A 21298-nucleotide genomic window follows, 5' to 3' on the forward strand; every position below is an offset into this window, starting at 1 on the left:
GCGTTGCGATTCGTTTTGCGATATCTAATCAAACAATCAACCATCCGATATCGGTGCGGTTCTAAACGATTTGTCGTATGAAATAAATGTATCTAATTTATAATATTATTTTTTGAAATGGCGTTATATAGGCAGACGTGTTTATAAACAATACAATCTAGTTTCAGGGTTGTTAAAAAAGTTTTTTTGAGACGAGCTCACGGGTGTGTCGGTTGACAGTATACGGTCAATTTCGTGACCCATCTTGAGATTTGAGGTCGAAATTGTATTGTATTAAATTACAGGTGTATCGTCCTATAGACCGCAAGGGTGACTGTTTCGCGGCAGAAACTATAACGCTGCCGGCCCGCGTGTGCTAAAAGCTTACCTCAATTCATATGGAAAACTCAATTTAATTACATAAATGTACTTGTCGTTTTAACAATGAACCGGCAGAAGACGTTACGTAACAATTCACCGACTTCAATGAAAGGAGGAGGTTATCAATTCATGAACCGATTTTGTTGATTGTTTTTTTTTTTAAAGCTGGTGCTTTTCATGTGGTCCCGTTGTGCCTAAATCCAACCGGTAGTTTATGGGTAATACATTAAATAATAATATAATACATATTTATGAACTTTCACTACATCCATGATGTTCTTATTTCATTTTGCTAAAGTCGGTTTTAGTTAAAATTTCGTTAATATTTTTAAATGTATTTTTTTTGCTGTCATGTCAAGCATCCCCAACACTAAGCATTGACAATGAAAACGCTAGTTCAAAAAGATGCAATGGTTAACGAAAAAAAAAATTACTGCCTTTTTCTGAAGTCGGTTAACAACCAAATTAAGACAGGATGCGCGTGTAAAATTTAAAAGTAATAAAATGACTTTCGGATCATTTATCATGAAATGCCGAAAGTGAACGAACAAACACGAAATTCCCCGAAGCATTAGCAGAGCATCGTGAACTAGTCATAAGCTGAAGCGATTTGATTATTAAAAATTAACCATGAGAAGTGGCTTTCTTCGCTGCTTAGATGAACAAGCTCACGGCCCATGTGTAGTGGTAACTGGACCTATAGACCTCACAACCCGAATGTCGTCACTTTGAGACGTGAGGTCGAAACGTTAATTGTACGGGTGATCGCATCCTTCAAACTGTCTATTAAATACCGACGATCGCAGTACTCTGGTATAATACTCAGAAAACGCTGCTTAGTCGGTCTACATTAGCCACGAGAGACTCTACTAGACTCTACTGGTGGTAGGACCTGTTGTCAGTCCGCACGGGTAGGTACCACCACCCCGCCTATTTCTGCCGCGAAGTAGTAATGCGTTTCGATTTGAAAGGTGGGGCAGCCGTTGTAACTATACTGCGACCTTAGAACTTATATCTCAAGGTAGCGACATTTACGTTGTAGATGTATAGGGGCTCCAGTAACCACTTAACACCAGGTGGGCTATGAGCTCGTCCACGTATCTAAGCAATAAAAAAACGTCACAGCGTATTCAAATACCAAAAAGAACTCGCCAACAACACAGAGTTCTAAGCTAGTGTGGGACTCTCGGATAAATCTAGGTCACATCTATGACTGTTTGTATACGACAAGGGCTCAAGTTCAAATGGAAACCATTGCAGAGAAAACCGTGATTTAGTAACAAGATACACGCAAATAAACGATAACCATGGATTATATCTATATATGCGTAAATAATATACACATTGGTTTGAGTATCATGACATAAGTCAATCGATCCAATCAGTATTGCCTAAAGAAATTATAAAGGCCCCGGTTTTAAGACGAACAGCGACACGCTTGTGCTGTGTTACAACGAGTTACGCGTAATAATTTCATCACGCAGCACGTGATATCTTTCATTTATATACACAAGGCCTTTAAATGTTCGATTTGTTCTTACAGACTTCTCAAAGGGCCGCTTTTTTACACAAATAATCGTTGAACGCGTGCAGCAATATTAGCTAACGGTACAGTACTTTCACTGCGCGCTGACCTGCGTAAGCCGATGTCCTTTGAAAGCTTCTAAATAATGCGGGACTCAATCGAAGGAACGCATATAATTAAGCTGCTTTGTCCTTAGCTTTTTATAGTGATTATTTGAAAAGAACATTCTGTTGATACAGACAGTAATAGCACCTTTTTTATTTTCATAATACATAAATTATTATTGTCAGTAACACTATATTTTAGGATTCGTAACTTGTCCGCTGCTAAACAGTAGTCCACTCCAAACATACTTTAAATTTCCTGTTTCGAATCAAAATGTATTTATATTTTTCTTACAACTTATTTTTTTGTTTCTCGCTTAATTTATCTAAAATAGCAAACATTACCATTCAAACCACAACCAATTTCTTCTTCGTCTTCGTTCCCTTTCCACAAATAAAAGATCATTTGATAAAACAGAAAGTAATACAAGTTTCAAAGCACGAAATAAAATGATTGCAGCCGTGTTAACATTAGCGGGGCTAGCAGCGACAACGTTGCGCAATGCCCCGCGCACACACATGCAGTTGTTACACGCTTTTGGAGGTTCCAGTTTGTGTTACTAGCGTAAGCGAGAGCGGTTTGAGGCGATCGAAAATGTTACTTAAATTTTCAATTACCTTGCCGCCCGCGATAGGCGAGTGTATCAACATGCGCGTTGATCAATAAAGATCCGATTTGAAAATCGAAGTAATATTGAGCTTCGACCTCCAATGATAAGGGGACGGCATAACGTGTGAGCTGTTACGTCATTCTGGCATTTGTGTTAATAATATTTTTTCATTACAACAGATTTCATGCTTAAAGAAATTTATAACTATCATGAGCGATTGAAAGGTATAGCAGTACTATCACAATGATAGTTAGTGTGAATGAAATAATGAGAATGACTGAGTTCGTGCATAATATGTTTTTTATTACTATCGATGGTAGATGAGTACTAGGCGCTCTTGATGGAAATTGGGAAATATTAAGATCTATAGAGCCCATTGTAATAAAACTAAGTGAACTCATCTACCTTCGACTACAATAAAAATCTTGTAATTTGCATGCAGAATTTGTTATACAGTTTAAAAAGTGTGACATATCCTAAATTCCACGATAAAAAGGCGATGCTAATTGCAAATATTGAAAAAATAATGCTCGTATTAAATTATATAATTAAAATAATGAATTTAATTTAAAAAAAAAACGCTACATCTCTCAACTTCGACCAAAACCAGAACGCGAGTGAAAGTGGCGACTGCCAAAAAATCTTATGTGAAAGTTGCCGAGACTCGATCGATGCCATAATTATTATTGACCATTGTAATAATAAAAAAAAACCCGCTAAAAACTCCAACCGGATGTGACGCGAACGATATTTAAATAAAGATATTTATTTTAAATGAATTTCGATTACTAGTTTTATAACAACTCAGACGCCTATACCGATCTTTTGCTATGTATATTTTATACGTGTATTGATTGAGTACTCGTGAACATTTGCTTGCTTATTAAACGCTGGGTATTGAGCTTAAACTTATTGGCGGATAATCTGAAATCGTATTTGTATACAATGCGAAGACCTCAACTTTATGTGGGTCTATTGCTAACATTAGTTTTTAGTGATACTAAATTGACTATAGAACTGATGTTTCGAGACAGTTGGCGGATTTACGTTATTAATGTTAAATCCAGGAGCCGTGAGCGCGTTCACCCATTAAAGTTATAAAATAAAGTAACAATTCAAAAATGTTGTTTCCACTCCTGATGCTAATAAGTGTATCGTCTTCGGCAATCTATTTTTTTTTTCTCTGGCAAACCACTTTCAAAAAATACCATAATTTCTTCTAAGAGCGGGAAAATTACAGTTCTCTTTTCAAAATTTCAATAACAAAACAAAAGAGAAAATGTTAGGTACACATAAATATAAATCTTGACTTGCAAAGATTACGGTAGGTTTTCATTCGGCGAGCACTTATAACTTAAAATGTCAACCATCTTTTTTTTTCAGTATTTGAATTGAATTCTCGCGTTCCAAGTATTTTACATGCATTTTATATTTTATATTCTAAGCATTTTTTATTATTTTATTAATTAGATCGGTAATTTAAACACCAGTCCATTCACTTTAGTAACATAAATACGAATTTGAATGTACTAATTTATTGGAAAATGCTTATTTACGAGTTTGGTTCGCGAGCTGAGTATTTAGACCGAAAATAGAGTAACAATTAAAATCCGGTATATATTTTAACCGACTTCAAAAAAAGGAGGAGGTTCTCAATTCGAGTGTTTGTTTTTTTTAAATGTTTGTTACCTCATAACTTTTGACTGGGTGAATCGATTTTGGTGATTCTTTTTTTTATTAGAAAGCTGATGCTTCCCGTGTGGTCCCATTTCAATTTAGTCCAGTTCTGATAATGGTATCCACGAGAAAACCATATAAGTGTTAAATTTGCATTAAGTACGTGCGCGACAAATAGATGAATAACTCAATAACTCAATATCACGCCAACCGATTTCGATGATTATTGTTTTTAGTGCATATTAATTTGTTTTGGAATATCTTTTTTTTTCTATTTGAAGTCGGCTTTTGTTAAAGAATGTCTATTTACTACATATTTACACTATTCTATAGGTTCGGCTCGCTGTCAATTTTGAGAATACGCAAAAATATTAAAATAGTGATTTATTTATGTTTTTATATTTTTGCTTCTTTTTCCGAAAATTTATCTGTATCGTTAATTTTATCGCATTCATTCGCATTTTAAATTTCGTTTTTAATTATTTTATAATTACTCTTTATTATTATTATATTCTTTATAATCATTACATAATACAACACACAGATTATTATATAGCTAAAGATAATCCGCACGCGCGGGTGAGTTCTCAAGACACATATCTGTGTTTTATTTACAAACTAGCTGTGTCCGCGACTTCGTTCGCGTGGAATTTAACAAAATAGCCTAAGTTACTGCTTATTACATCGGCTATCTGCCAGTGAAAGTCCCGTCCAAAATCGGTCCAGCCTTTCCAGAGATTAGCCGGAACAAACAGACAGAGAAAAATTGTAAATAATACTTTATTTTGGTCTGATATAGGGTACATATCTACATTAATATCTACGTAAAAAGAACTGCTATTTTAATAATACAAACAGAAGCTTAAATTTTTTTATTGCCTTTGTAGGCTGAGAAGCGTACGGCCATCCTGATGGAAAGTGGTCACCGTCACCCATGGACGTCAGCAATGCCAGGGGCAAAGCCAAGCCCCTGCCTACCATTAAGTACTCTCCGCAAGCCTCGTTTGAAGAAGGACATGTCATAGCGCTCGGGAAACACCGTAGAGGGGGGATTTATTACGAGGATTTTATTTATTTCGGGGATATCTATACTAATACTAGCTGACCCGGCAAACGTTGTGTTGCCTTAAATAAGATTTCTAGGGAAATTCTACTGAGAAAAAAAAAACCTCACTTAACCACATAATACCTCATTATAAACAAAAAAAATATCCAAAAAATTAAAATAAAAAATAGATGTTTGGGGTAGACCACCCTTTTCACTTAGGGGTATGAAAAATAGATAGTAGCCGATTCTCAGACCTACTGAACATACTATTGATACACAAATAAAACCAATAAAACAGGGCTGAAAAATGTATAGTATTGTATAGCTCTCAAATATATTAAGTGTATAATCTATGATGTATAGTGAGTAAGTAAGACAGGAGACCGGCTTCGTTCTCATCCCTACTACGTGATGTTTGCTGGATGAGTGGTGACACCTGGCGGGGATAGCTGATCGATTGATAGTTGATCAGTAGTCGACCGGCGAGGGCGCGAGACCAAATTTAATTTAAAAAAAATCATAATTAAAGGAACTTGAAATTATAAACTCTGAATAAGAATTTATCGTACTACAATTATAATATTTGATTGCCATCTTGCAACCTTATTGCGGATCTGTGCATAGAATAAAAAAAATATTAATCGGGATGGAAAAATAGGGGTTGATCGTATAAGAGTGAAAATTGAGAGTAATATGATTTTTTTTATTTTAAGTCATGACAAAACAAAGTAAAAAACTTGCCAAAAAAATTAAAGTTTATAATTAACAAATAAAAAATAGGGGTTGATCATAGAGGGATGAAAAATTGGGAGTAACATCAGATTTTTTATTTTAATTCATGACAAAATAAAAATAAAAATGAAAATCTTGCCAAAAAAGTTAAAGTTTATAATTAACAAATAAAAATAGGGGTTGATCGTAGAGGGGTGAAAATTTCAGAGTAATATGAATTTTTTTATTCTACGTCATGACAAAATGAAAACAAAATTCTCGCAAAAAAATTTAAAGTTTTTAATTAGCAAATAAAAAATAAGGGTTGATCATAGAAGGGTGAAAATTTAGGGTTGTATGTATTTTTGTATGTTGTATCATAAAAAAATAAAAACAAAAATTTTCGTCTAAAAAATAACAAATAAAATTTAGGGGTGGACCACCCTTAACATTTAGGGGGATGAAAAATAGATGTTGTTCGATTCTCAACCCTGACCGATATGCACGCTAAGATTCACGAAAATCGGTCGAGCCGTTTCGGAGGAGTATGGCAACGAAAACTGTGACACGAGAATTTTATATATTAGATATAAATCTACAGTGGTTTATACGGATGTTCCGTTATAACTACTGAACCTTGCATCCGATTGACTTGAAACTTGGTATCCATGTAGAATATACATGTACTTAATGGATAGGCTAATATTTATATGAGTGCTGGACTCCCTAATAATCTTCTTTTTCTCCACCTTATCCCACTAGGTGGGGTCGGCACAGCTAATTTTTCTCTTCCATTCTCTTCTATCAGCCGTCATCTCAACACTCACTCCTGTCTCTCTCTCTCATATCGTCATTCACACACTCCATCCATGTCTTCTTCGGTCGACCTCTTCCCCCTCTACCTTGCACTACCATTTCCATTCATCTTCCTAGTTGGACTCCCTAATAATAATGACAATAAATAATAATGTTAATTTTAAATGGCGTCTACGGCTAGTCTCTTATAAGTTTTCTCGTGTGCTAATTATATTCTAGTATTTGGTGGGGCCGAGTCTTTTTATTTTTTTTTTCTAATCATCTTCCATTAAAAACACAAGCACAAATATTTACGTCACATATAATGTATTCAAGAATCATAACACCCAGTGCTTCGTTGGCGAACAAGACTTATGTTAGTCAATCTTAAATGTTACAGCCAATTAACAATTACAGGAATTTTAAGAAGAAACTTTTTTTTTTTTTGTAAATAAAAAATAATTAAAAATACAGTTCCCATCGATTGTCTGAATAACAATATGCATATATAAAATGCGTTGGACGTGTTCGTCCTTGCGTCACGCGAACCATCTATTAGTTAGGTATTGGCTTGGTTGGATGTTTTTTTAAAGGCAACCCGATTCGACGTTAACATTCTAAGGCGTGAGCGCTCGTGAGCATCGGTGAGCGATCGTGAGTATTTCACGTAAGTACACATTGAAGCTCATTGAAAATATTAAAATTGCCTAAAGTGTCAGTATGGTAGTAAATGTTTACTATCAAAGCAATCAAAGAAGCAAATTGTGCTCACAGACGACCTTGACGCTGAAGAAAGAACAAACAATATGTGGGTAATCAATGGTAATAAGATGTGAGCTATATCCTGTTTGAAGAGTCTGCATTGAGACTCCGACCTCAAACCTCAAGATGGCAGCAACACCAGATAGGCTAGTACATAATGCAATCAAAATTGTTTTCAGAGCGACAAGTACATAGCTAAGTTGATTGTGAGTTGTCACGGTCCTTGGACATCAGTAACACCAACGGTCAAGTCGCAGTCCGATAATCGATTAATATAATAATAGTTTAGAAAATCAGAAGTCTCTGTCTATCTCGCGATCATATTTTTCGTTTCTTTATATTATATAAATGTGTATATATAAACAAAAACGAATCATTTTTCAGTTCGTCCTTGCATCACGCACGGTACATATACACTATGTCTCAACTAAACATGAGGTTAACGACCTCACAGAAGGTTGCTAAGGTAAACGGGTTTTTATCTATTTTGAAATAAAAACACATTGGTTATTTAGAACTCTTGAATGTACGTGAAAAATAAAAAAAATAAAAAAAAAAAAATACATATTTGACAGTTTTAATTTTATTCATAATAGGCCTAAAGGATTTTTTTTGTTATAAAAATCTCCACCTGCGTCATCTTGTTTGTTCTAATCGACAAACACGTGCGATAACCCATTAAATAATGTATGCACAAACAATAAAACAAAAAAGATTTTAAATCCTTTTAACATCGACCTGGATTCCGTGCAAACATTCAGATAAAAAAAAAATTATCTTAAAAAAGCGCCCTTCAGTCCCCGAATGAGAATTTCCAAATGATTTCCCAACCGTTCGTCGTCCTTTTCCGACGCAAGGTCGCAACGCACCCTCTCGCTCGCACACTATGCAATACATCTCATGCAACAAGGGACCTTGTAAATTGCAAATTTCGTGATAGATAATTGTTACACGGATCATACGGGTAACTTCAAGTACAAAATATAACACACGAATCCTTTGATAATACGAAAATAAATAAAAAAACTTGGCCTTATTTTTTTTTTTTTTTGTTGAGAATAATTTAGGAACAATTTTGAATTTTATGTATTGATAATAAAAAAGGAACAAAAACATAAAGCCGCGTGTATGCGATTTTAACGATTTTTATACATACATTACGAATGAAAGGTTAAAGTACTGCTATAAAAATAAAATTTGACTAAATTGTGTGACGAAACGACGCACGAACAATCTCAATGTACATAAAATGCTACTCACATCCAACGCAATGCATTACAATCCAAAAAGTCACAAGTGCACCAACGAAGTCCCGATAGCACAAAAAGACGATGAACCTCCTTATGATTTTTTAATAAATAAAAAAAAGAACACAGCCGTTTTCAGAACGTGTGCGAGTTTAAAAAAAAAAATGCGAAACCTAAGCTCGGCTTCCAAATTTGAAAGTTTCGGCGCGTAGAGCGGCCGCGCGCGTGCGTTCTGCAACACGAACTGAATTTTGTAAGCGCAAGCGAATGGTTTGGCGTACAACATACAAGGCAGGACTGTGAAGGTGCCAGCCACGGGCATTTTAATTTTTCGAATAGCCATTTTCTGAACATCCTTTCTAACACCATAAAACAAGGTGCAACAAATCAGGACGCGAAAAAAAAAAACAAAAAAAAATACATTCAAAAACATTCAAAACTTAATTTTTATTCTGAACGAACTACGTGTTATTCGAAAATCAAAATTTGATTTTTTTTTCTAATCGATTCGTTTGACCTACTTATTTTGAGATCGGAATAGACGATTGACTTGTCGCGATCACCAGAAATGTTCGTTCGGATATTCAAGGAACATTCGCGAATGAATACAGATTTGACTTATAACCATACTAGAACATTCGAGAACGAAACAAACGATGACTGAATTGTAACCAGCATATTAAAATATAACTAATAATTAAATTAAGTACTTCATTCGTAAAGAAATAACAAATTCAGTCAATTCGTGAACCTGTGCCAACATTCATATTCAACAGTGTTACGTTATCAGTTCCCACACCGAATGATGAAATTCACTACAGATCATAACCGTCTTTAGCTTGAAAGTAATCATAATAATTGGTCAATAGTTTCTTATTTTCCACGTAAGTTATAAAACAATTCTAGAAGCATGTAAAAATATGCTAATCTAGTTATCTTTAGGCTTATCTCTTACATTGCGTTATGGGACGAGCTAAGGTCGTATAAACCTTAAATCCAAATCTAATTAAGTTCAGAAGATTATATATAGATCGCACGTGCAAAGCACTCGTTCTAACCATAGCCTATAACATCAGCCCGCTCAGTTTCTGTTTCCGATGGTAGACTCACTCGCAAAAGAGACGCTTGGAAACCTTTTTTTATTGCTTAGATAAGTGGACGAGCTCACAGCCCACCTGGTGTTAAGTGAGTACTGGAGCCCATAGACATCTACAACGTAAGTGCGCCACCCATTTTGAGATCTAAGGTCTCAGTATAGTTACAACGGCTGCCCCACCCTTCAAACCGAAACTCATTACTGCTTCACGGTTGAAATAGGCAGGGTGGTGGTACCTACCCGTGCGGACTCACAAGCGGTCCTACCACCAGTAATTACGCAAATTATAATTTTGCGGGTTTGATATTTATTGGACGATGTTATTTCTTCACCGTGGAAGTCAATCAAACGTAACTTTCATGAAGACACGTCGATTAGAAGTTAATGAAAATTTCGAAACAGCAATAAGTACTTACTTAGAGCTATACGCTTAAAGTGATTTCAAGAAATTTTACTGTGTCTCAATTATCGTTGATGTCCATGACCCACGGTAGCCAGATTAACCTACAACGGCTCGAGATAAAGTCATCTTAGAAAGTTACTCATAATCTATCTCATTAATAATATCAGTGGTAGTAAGTATGACAACAATAGATTTTCACTTGTTGTGCGCTTAGTATTTTATGTATCCGGTAGAAATGAGATTAACATTAAAATTCGAGAATAGCATTTTTTGTAACATAAAATAATGTTACAAAAAATGCTAACTTTGCAATCCACTTGATTCTGACTACGTGGTTATCAACTGAACGTATAAAACGGAATTAAGTTGAGGCAAATAATTTAAATTTACATTTATAATTAATGGTTTATACTAAAAAAAAGCTAACTTTCAAATTAATTTAGATGCATTCGCTAATTTTGAATGTATATTTTATAAAACTGATAAAACTGGCTTTTACGTTGTTGATGTAACTTGTTGGCTCCGATAACCATTTAACACCAGATGGGTCGTGAGCTCATCCACCAGTCTAAGCAACGTAAAATTAAAAATTATAACGAATCGAATTAAAATTGTAATTTCGATTTATCTTTTATAACCGAGTCAAAACATAAATCCAACTTATAAGTAAATTCGTTAATCATTAATGCGTGTGCAAACTTTCAAGTAACCGGACGTGTCTTGAAGCCGCTGAAGATAGCGTACAGAGATACGTTACACACATAGATACAGACCGAGCTAATGAAGGCGTAGTAAGAATAAAAATACACATAACGTAAATGCGATGTTTAGAAGAAAAAAAAAATTACCTAATGAGCATACGACCATAAGGCAAACGGTGAATGGTTACCGTCGCCCATGGACGTCACCAATGCCAGGGGCACAGCTGTGGGCACAGCCATGCCGCTGCCTACCGAAAATCTTAGAAATATCTATAAATAGCTAATAAGAAACATTTGTTGAAAGAAGATAAAGAAACAATCATTTGTTGCCTTTAAATTTAGGTTATTACAGGTTAATAATTATTTTAATAAAGGATAAACGGAGGTAGCTCGCTGATGCTGCATGAATCAAATAGCCCTAATTTTCAGTCGTCCCTTTACTATAAATATTGTGAAGGATTTAAGGAAGGGATGTTAGTATATGTACACAGACTAACAACGTAGTATCTCTATCTATCTCTAAAATTTCTATCTCTAAAATTAATTAAAATAAAATATTTAAAAAAAACTCTCGTCTCTGTTTGATATAACATTAACGCTTCGCCAAAAAAAAAGCCCGAACGCGCGTTACACGTGAAAGTTCAGCTCCGTATCGATAAGTCATATTATTTTGGAAAGTCGCGGTAGATAGTCCTTTGTATGAGATACATTCACTTTTGTTGCGCGACAGTTATACAGCATCGTGATCTGACGATGTCCGCGAGCAGCACTCGGAATGTTTCCGAACGGGTTTTGATAAATAAATAAGAAAACATGGCACAAAAAATACACGTCATTTCGGATCCTCCCGATCCACTAACGGTGCTTTTAGGTACCTCAAGCATCGTTCTCATCAAAACCCGTCGCTTGCGATGAAGGGCTCGGCGAGTGAATTAACCCACAGACACAGCCCACTGAGTTTCTCGCAGGATCTTCTCAGTGGGTCGCGTTTCCGATCCGGTGGCAGATTCTGTGAAGCACGGCTCGTGCTAGGGTTCGTGTTAGCAACGTCGTCAGGTTTGAGCCCCGTGAGCTCACCTACTAGCTCGGCGAATCTAGAATATTTTTTTTATTTTTTTATTGCCTTTTTAGGCAGACGAGCATACGGTCCACCTGATGGTGAGTGGTTACCGTCACCCATGGACTTCAGCAATGCCAGGGGCAGAGCCAAGCCGCTGCCTACCACTTAATACTCTCCACAAGCCTCGTTTGAAGAAGGACATGTCATAGCGCTCGGGAAACACCGAGGAATAACCTTACGAGGTTACTAGAATAGGTAGGAAAAAAAAGGACAGAAAATAAAACACAATGAGTGCGATAAATCTTTAGTAGCACTCTCCCATCAGCAGAAAAGACCTCGTCTTTTTTACCTAAAGTAATTGTCTTCAGGACAGACTCGATGCGCAATACGCCCTACGGAAGTACGCACGAATAGGTACTACCGTCCTGCCTTTTTCTACCACAAGGCATTCATGTGCTCCAGCTTAAAGGGTGGGGACAGTTGTACACAATCGAGACTCAGCCTCATACTCAAGATGAGTCACACGTCATTCGCATTATATGCCTTCTGTGAGCTCTAGTGACCTTTTTTCTTGTGATGAGTAAATTTCTCCAACTACGAGTATCTTCATGGTGTGTTTAAATCTGCATAATTTCTCGCGTACCCTAATACAATGTGGGCACTCCAGCCTTTAGAAATCATTATGAAAATTGGTACCTATAGACAGACAGACTGTGTCGCTAATCGAGTGGCTAGATCAGCGACCTCATAGGCTCTTTTACTACGATCCCATCGTAAAGCGCTTAAACATGAGACTACAATTCAAAATCACGCAGAGCACAAAAAATATTAACATCGCCTTTTTTGAAATAATTTTCAATAGTATGTATATATTTTTGCGCAACCCGTTCGCTACAAGTCAATCGCGAAATGAATTACTAATAAACCCACTACGCGTTACGTCCCTACGCTAGGGAAGCGGACAGTACAAGCAAAATCCATTGAACAGCGAAACAGGACAGAACCGGACCGAAGAGGGTTAGAACTTGTTTTTTTTTTTTTCACAAACACGCTAATTTCTTTTAGGAGTTCTTTTTTTAAATCACCCATTGACGTGTTCTGTGGCGGCAAGAAGATCTTTCTAGAAACGTTCCGAATTCAAACATCGAGAGAACAATAAAATTAAATTATAGTTTTCTTTTTTATTTCGTTCGATTTTCGCGTACGGCAGTCAGTCGTCCGCTACCACGGGACCGGTGCGGTACCTGTTCAAAATGTCGACAATAACATAAATGACAATTAAAAACGCGATATTAAATCGTAAAATTAATTTTGATTGAATTAATGCGTCATTTAAATTATTGAGGACGACGCGGACCGCGACGTCAGCGACACGAGTCACATCGAAGAAAAATCAATGCAATAATTAAAAAGTATTATTAAGAGAAGAATTATTTGGGTTAGGGTATCTGATCCGGTGGTAGATTCTGCGAATCGCTGCTCTTGCTAGGGCTGGTGATAGCAAATCCTCTCAGGTTGAGCCCGTGGTCAGCGGGACCAACCCGTCTGAAAGTATCTGGAATAACCTCTTAGGCTACCAGATAACAAGTAGGGAAAAATGAAAAAAAAACTTAGCGCGCTTAGTTCTGTCGTGATGTGAGTTGATGGAATCACAGAGAATTTTGTTTGGATCTTACACATATGAGGTAATCAGCGCAAAAGTGGCCTAACTTTACCACAGTTAGTATGGAGATAATGAGGTTCGAATTTTCCATAACAATACTTTGTAGGCAAAAAAATACGTTTGCCGAGTGTTGTGGCATCGATGCTCGGCGACGACGAGTCGTGGAAGGCGATGCTCGACTTCTGCGAGTGCACCATCTCGCAGAAGGAGGCGGCGGGGCGCGTGAGAGACGCACAATCCCGCCGCCGTCGAGCGGGGGCCAGGGAGGCGGATCTCGCCCAAGCCCTGGCCCTCTAAGTGTTTCGGGTCCCCCTCACATGTCGGTCTGGGGACCGGCGAAGGGGGCCTAAGAAGACGACGTGCAAGCTGCTCTGCACGCGTTTTACGCAAGAGCATCCGGGTGATGGAAGGCCGGCTATCCTCGACTCACGCTGGTTCTGGTCCAGCGGGGTATTCCGTAGGATAGCTCACTTTAACCGGCGCCATCTAGGCGGGCTTCGGATAGCCTGCCGACCGAGAGGACTGGTGGTCGTGGCGCCGACGACCGCCGGTCCGGCGTCCCGAGGGGGAGGGTGATGGGAGAGATGTGCTCCGCACTAAACGCTTCACTTTCCCCCCTCTGCCTCTTCATGAGTTCTGTCTCATGCGAGGTTTGGACGTTGGTTGTTGAGCGACAGGAGGTTTTAGTCAGTTCGACTCTGACATGCCCCGCCCTCCATCCCCAGTGGAGGGCGGAAGTCCGGCGATTTCCTCCTGACAAAAAAAAAAAAGGCAAAAAAATACGCGCTAAAATGATGTTTACAAAGGCATCTATTACTTATGGATGAAACTAGGCATAGGCCGATTTTGCATCAAAATTTATTATGCCTTAAATAAATTGCAATACATAATTATATGAATTGTGGGTTAGGCCACTTTTGCGCTGACGGCCTCATATATAAGTTGGTGTTGGAAACCCTTATCGGTTCGCACAGTGATTACTCTAACAGTGAGTGCTCTCTGACCTTGAAGTAGGACACCATAGCTTAGCGGGGAGCCATCATACAACACAAGATATTCGACAGATACCTGAATCTCGCTAATGAGATTTTCAAGATAAGCTTACATATACAATCGTCCAGCAACTTCGGTCCAAGTTTTTTTTTTGCCCTTGTAGGCGGACGATCATACGGCCCAGCTGCTGGTGAGTGGTTACCGTCGCCCATGGACTTCAGCAATGCCAGGGGCAGAGCCAAGCCGCTGCCTACCGTTAAGTACTCTCCGCAAGCCTCGTTTGAAGAAGGACATGTCATAGCGCTCCGGAAACACCGTGGAGGAGAGGTCATTCCAAAGCCGGATCTTCTTAGAGGAACCTCAATCCGCGCTCCTTTTTTTATTGCTTAGATAGGCGGACGAGATCCGGTGTTAAGTGGTTACTAGAGCCTATGGACATCTACAACGTAAAGGTGGGTACCTTGAGATATAAGTTTTAAGGTCTCAAGTATAGTTACAACGGCTGCCCCGCCCTTCAAACCGAAACGCATAACTGCTTCACGGCAGAAATAGGCAGGGTGGTTGTACTCACCCGCGCGGACTCACAAGAGGTCCTACCACCAGTAAATTACGATCCTCTCATTACAACCAGGCCCACGCACCACCGAACCCTTTAAACAATAGTTGTCCGAAGACGCTGACCCAATTACGCGCTATCGTCTTTATCTCTGATACTAAACTGTCTTATCACTCGCATTTCGGTCAATGTCCGATATAGAGAACGGTTTTTTTCTTTTTCTTTTTTGTGTTTTTTTAAAACGGACTCCGCCTAATCAATCTAAAAAGCATTACAAAAATTTTAATTTCTAGAAACTACTCTTGTTCTTTTTGTCCATCGATAGACATTAAGTTTAGCATAGATAATACACATAAATCTATATATATACATATATAAAAATGAATTGCTGTTCGTTAGTCTCGCTAAAACTCGAGAACGGCTAGACCGATTTGGCTAATTTTGGTCTTGAACTATTTGTGGAAGTCCAGAGAAAGTTTAAAAGGTAGATAAATATGAAAATTCTCGGAATTAAATAAAAATAACAATTTTGTTTTCCCTTTGATATGTACCCCGTCGGACGGATTCCTTTTGTTTGTTTTAAGTTTACGTCTTTTATTTATCGATTGAGGCACTACGAAGTCTGCCAGGTCAGCTAGTTAGTTATAGATAAGCATCTCAAGCACTCGACAAAAATGTTTACGGGCGTCGGCCACTAGATGGCTTCGCTTCGATTAGTTTCTCATTGCTCCTGTAGATGGCAGTAATATATTACCTATTCTATATTTTATTTTGTAAATTTTCAGAAATCACAAATTGATAAAATTTAATCAATTTGTCTAATAACAAACAGACTTGTATGATTTATATATTTATTTATTTATTTTGTGTCTTTAGTTATACAATAATTGAATGCCTTAACTTTAACAACATATAAATTTAGGGGCATCCGCTACAAGATGTCGCTAGTTTCCATACAAAAAAAAATGTTTGTCTTAGAGTATCGCATTTTAGGGGCCCGAAGTCTAAGAAAGATGTTTTGTAGAAAATATTGGCGGTAGTTAGTGAATTTTCGAATGTGACAAAAACCGCAATGTGTGTCGCGAAACTTTAGAAACAATAGCGAGGGGTGTAAGGATATTTCGTTTAAGGAGATTTCGCTTAACACGCGACATCTATCTTAGTAACGAAAGCCCACTGAGTTTCTCGCCGGATCTTCTCAGTGGGTCGCGCTTCCGATCCGCGTGGTAGATTCTGCGAAGCACGGCTCGTGCTAGGGTTCGTGTTAGCAACGCCAGGTTTGAGCCCCGTGAGTTCACCTACTAGTTAAGGTTACGCTGAAATAGCCTCTCAAGGCTATCAGCTTAGGTAGGAAAAAAAGCTTTCTCCCTCTCGCCATGAGCGAGTGGTTCGCGAGACGCTCTGTCTATTATCTCACTCTCGCTCGTCCTATATTGTATCTATTCTCTCTAGCCGTAACGAATCTGTCGCGAGTTAAATTTCACTCTCAACGCGCCTAAAAAAGTTGCACTACAAAAATCACTTGAAATATTACAAGAAGCACAAGTTGTGAAGATCACTAAACGCTGGAGGGTAGTTGACATCACAAACAAGACGGTATAGATGTAATGAGAAATTATTTTCCTTCGGGAAAACTCGGATTCTTATCGGAATTTGATGACAGTGACAGATGACAGTTCGGGACTGTCAATAAATGATCGTATTAAATGCGTAATATTTACATATCCATTATTAAGAAACTTTATTGTTTAGTGTCAAATGTAAAAATAAATAATGTCAATTGTATAATACATAGAGATGTTACAACCATAACAAATATTAATTGAGTTGTTTGTATTTTTGAATTTGCTATTTTCCGATATGAAGTAAATATTAAATATAATTTCCTTGGACTGGATTTTTTAACCGCTTTCGAGAAAGTAATCTGAAAATATGATTAAAACTAAAGCGAATATTTGAATTGCGTATTATCCACTCTATATATATATATACTACTACTACTACTACTACTTAACCTACTACTACGACTACGGCTCTAAAATAGGTACTGAAGATATTTGAGAGAGCACGATAAATACGAACTTTTCCGAAAAATTACGTAGGAAAATCTTTTCTCACTATATCTATACTTAAAAGAACCCTGTAGACATCCAAGATGAACGCAAGAGTTCAAGGTGGTGGAAATGAAGTCGGCTCCTTTAGGGTGTGCTGCTAAGTACGAGACGGGTTCACCTCAAGCATCTAACATCTAAATTTGATTTACATCGGGTCTTTCATACGTACTTCTGGTGAAGACTTCATAGAAACGTCAGCTTACCTGAAAACAAAAGAATAAAGGGTTAATTATCGAAGACAACGTTTTTTTTATTGCCCTTGTAGGCAGACGAGCATACGGCCCACCTGATGGTGAGTGGTTACCGTCGCCCATGGACTTCAGCAATGCCAGGGGCAGAGCCAAGCCGCTGCCTACCTAACGTTTTTGTTATGCACGCAATGCAACACAAAGTCGAGTGACGCTCGGGGTTACCGACCTTTTTTTATTTTTTTTTATTGCTTAGTTGGGTGGACGAGCTCACAGCCCACCTGGTGTTAAGTGGTTACTGGAGCCCCTAGACATCTACAACGTAAATGCGCCACCCACCTTGAGATATAAGTTCTAAGGTCTCAATATAGTTACAACGGCTACCCCACCCTTCAAACCGAAACGCATTACTGCTTCACGGCAGAAATAGGCACGGCGGTGGTGCCTACCCGTGCGGACTCACAAGAGTTCCTACCACCAGTGATTACGCAAATTATAATTTTGCGGGTTTGATTTTTATTACACGATGTTATTCCTTCACCGTGGAAGTCAATCGTGAACATTTGTTAAGTACGTATTTCATTCGAAAAATTGGTACCCGCCTTCGGGATTCGAACACCGTGGCATCGCAACAACGAATGCACCGGACGTCTTATCCTTTAGGCCACGACGACTTCCTGTATATATCCTTACGTATATCTACTTCTTATGATTCTTTCCAAAATACAGCGCATTTGTCCAGCTGATGGTGGTCTAGAAGACACCGCTCTCAGGGATAAGAGCGCCCATAGCATTTTTTTTTAACTTCACATTATATATTTGGCTTTTTTAATAACACTATTTTTCGTCTAGATACCATTTCCTCAATCGATGTACAGAGATAAATTTAATTTAAGGGAATTATTATCCTTTAAATGCGGAGCTTGCAAAATTAGCATTTCCATCTCTGGATTTACAAACAACAAAATTCTACTTTAACAATGTTTATGACTGTCGTATAGTTTTTGACACCCGTAAATTATAATTTAATTTTGTCTTAGAGAACGTCCAGCGCCATCTATTAGTCATCATTGTGAAGCTTCCGGGCTCAACCTGAGAGAATTTGCTAACACTGCCTACTGGTGGTAGGACGTCTTGTGAGACCGCACTGGTAGGTACCACCATCCCACCTACTTCTGCCGTAAAGCAGTAATGCGTTTCGGCTTGAAGGGCGGGGCAGCCGTTGTAATTATACTGAGACCTTAGAACTCATGTCTCTATATGGGTGGCGGAATTTACGCTGTCGATGTCTACGGGCTCCGGTAACCACTTAACATCAGGTGGGCTGTGAGCTCGTCCAGCGATCTGTGCAATAAAAAAAGAAAAAAAGACCCTAGCAAGAGCAGTGCTTCGCAGAATCTACCACTGAATCGGAATTACGATCCACTGAGAAGATCCGGCGAGAAACTCAGTGGGCTTATCGAAAAACCGAATTTATAAACCTTGGCTTTTCAGACTGAAATTTAATGATTAAACAAATATAATTTTGATTTCTAATAATAATTTATCTCAACCGACGATGCTCTCTCGGCCAATCTTGTGTCCTGTCCAATATACCGACAAATTCTCAAATGTATTGTCAAGGGGATGGGAGGGAAAGATATTGCACGTGCGAGCCTCTAAAAAAACTTTTGTTATGCGCAATGTACGTACGTACAAATCAACCCTTCTTCGACGTAGTTGAATTAATTCAAAACGTAAAAAAAAAAAAAAAATGATAAATAGAATTGATAGCGGTATTATACATACTTTCAAGAGACATTCTCGTGGAAACCAAAGATAATACTATAGTTTATATATCATATAAGTTAATAGTAATAGGTAATAAGTTAATAGATATCATATAAGAATTAAAGGTTCACTAAATATATTGAACCTCTGGGTCTGCGGAAGGACTTCGGTTCCCTCTGTATTTCAAACCATATGTTCCATGGGGAGTGCTCTGAGGAATTGTTTGAGATAATCCCCTCATCTCCTTTTTATCATCGCACCTCCCGCCATCGGAGCAGAGTTCATCCATATTATCTGGAACCACTGCGTTCATCGACAGTGCGTTTCCAGATGTCTTTTTTGCCACGTACCATCCGGCTTTGGATTGAGCTCCCCTCCAGAGTGTTTCCCGAGCGCTATCACATGTCCTTCTTCAAACGAGGCTTGTGGAGAGTATTAAGCGGTAGGCAGCGGCTTGGCTCTGCTCCTGGCATTGCTGAAGTCCATGGACGATAACCACTCAACATCAGGTGGGCTGTAGGTATGCTCGTCCGCCAACAAGGGCAATATTTTTTTTTTTATAAATTTCTTATAATATCGTACCTACATAATCGGACTGACTCTGTCGATATAATAATATTCACCAAAATTACGCAACTATTGTCATTTTCATTATGCAAGTTGTCTAAACTGTCAATAAGGTTATATATTAAAAAGCTGTCTTGATTATTTGCTGTTCATTGCCATGCCATGATCAAAAATGGTGGTTTTTTTACATTCATATCAATAACCAATTTTAATCAATACTTAATCTTTGTTGGTCTAGCTTTGAATTTAGGTTTTTTTTTTTTTTAAGGGATTTTATGACCTGGTATCTTAGACCTTTAAGTCATGTCTTATTTTAATTTATTTTCTTATTTATATGAAAAATGATGAAATGAAATGAAGATGATTAATTTGAGACATTAATCAACTGATATGAAATCAAATGAAATGAGATGAGATGATATGGGATGAAATATAATCTCAAGAAAATCAGTCATCTACTGAGACTTTTTCATTGGACTTTTTGGAGGATCCCAAGAAGTGACGTCCAGCGGCTTTGTTTCATTTTCCCACATTTGTGCACTTTCACAGATATTAAACAGTTAATAAACCACCGTTATTACACATTTAAACCTGAAGAAACACTAAATAGACAAAATAAAACAAATCACACAAATTCACTCCTCGCGTTCCCGCCAAAAAGTCAGTTGCAAAGTTATTTGCTTAATGTTGCCAGTAAACATAAGTCTGGTAAATTTTTGAAATTCAGACAAAAAAACTATTTTTAGTTGGATTTTCTATAAAAGCGTATTTTGTGTATTTTGCTAGTTTTTTTTAAACTATTATTTATTTTATTTCAACATCGCGCCGCCATATTCATTTTACTAAAAATCTACTTAAATTATGTCAAAAACCCGAGTCCGTTTCAAATAATCAGCGGAGTAGTTAGAGCCACCAATAATAATCCATTAGCAGCAAAATCCACTAGACAACGTTTCCTACAAGAAAACTAAGAGTCAAAGACCTAGTACAAATAAAAAACAAGTTAAGTCACTCAGGAACTGGTCTCGGAGTGCCCAAAAGCTAACGGAACGCTTGCCTCTGCTAACACACACGCACACATACAAATATGACACGGCATCAGCTGAGTCGAAAGTGTGTCAGTAGCGGTGAGCAACGGTAAATAGCAAAAAAACACTGTCGCTATTCCATAATAGATGGCGCTGCTATGCGACATTTTACCTCAGTCTAACGTTATTTCTCGCCGTCGTTTTTTTTATATTATTTCTTTTTAATAACAGTATTGCGTCTTTAAAATCATATTTTCGAACGTAAATCATTGTTTCGATCCACTTTGAGTACGTTTGATTAGTCATTCTAGAAAGTAGG

General features: G+C 37.7%; 1 protein-coding gene across 2 annotated transcripts in view; it reads right to left on the reverse strand.

Moving 5' to 3' along the window:
* Hr3 (nuclear hormone receptor 3 ROR-beta) overlaps positions 1 to 21298 on the reverse strand; it is a 144626-nt gene that overhangs the window by 116594 nt on the left and 6734 nt on the right. The window lies entirely within an intron of this gene.

The sequence above is a fragment of the Bombyx mandarina genome, chromosome 02, assembly GCF_030267445.1.
Source record: "Bombyx mandarina strain Sakado chromosome 02, ASM3026744v2".
NCBI lineage: Eukaryota > Metazoa > Arthropoda > Insecta > Lepidoptera > Bombycidae > Bombyx > Bombyx mandarina.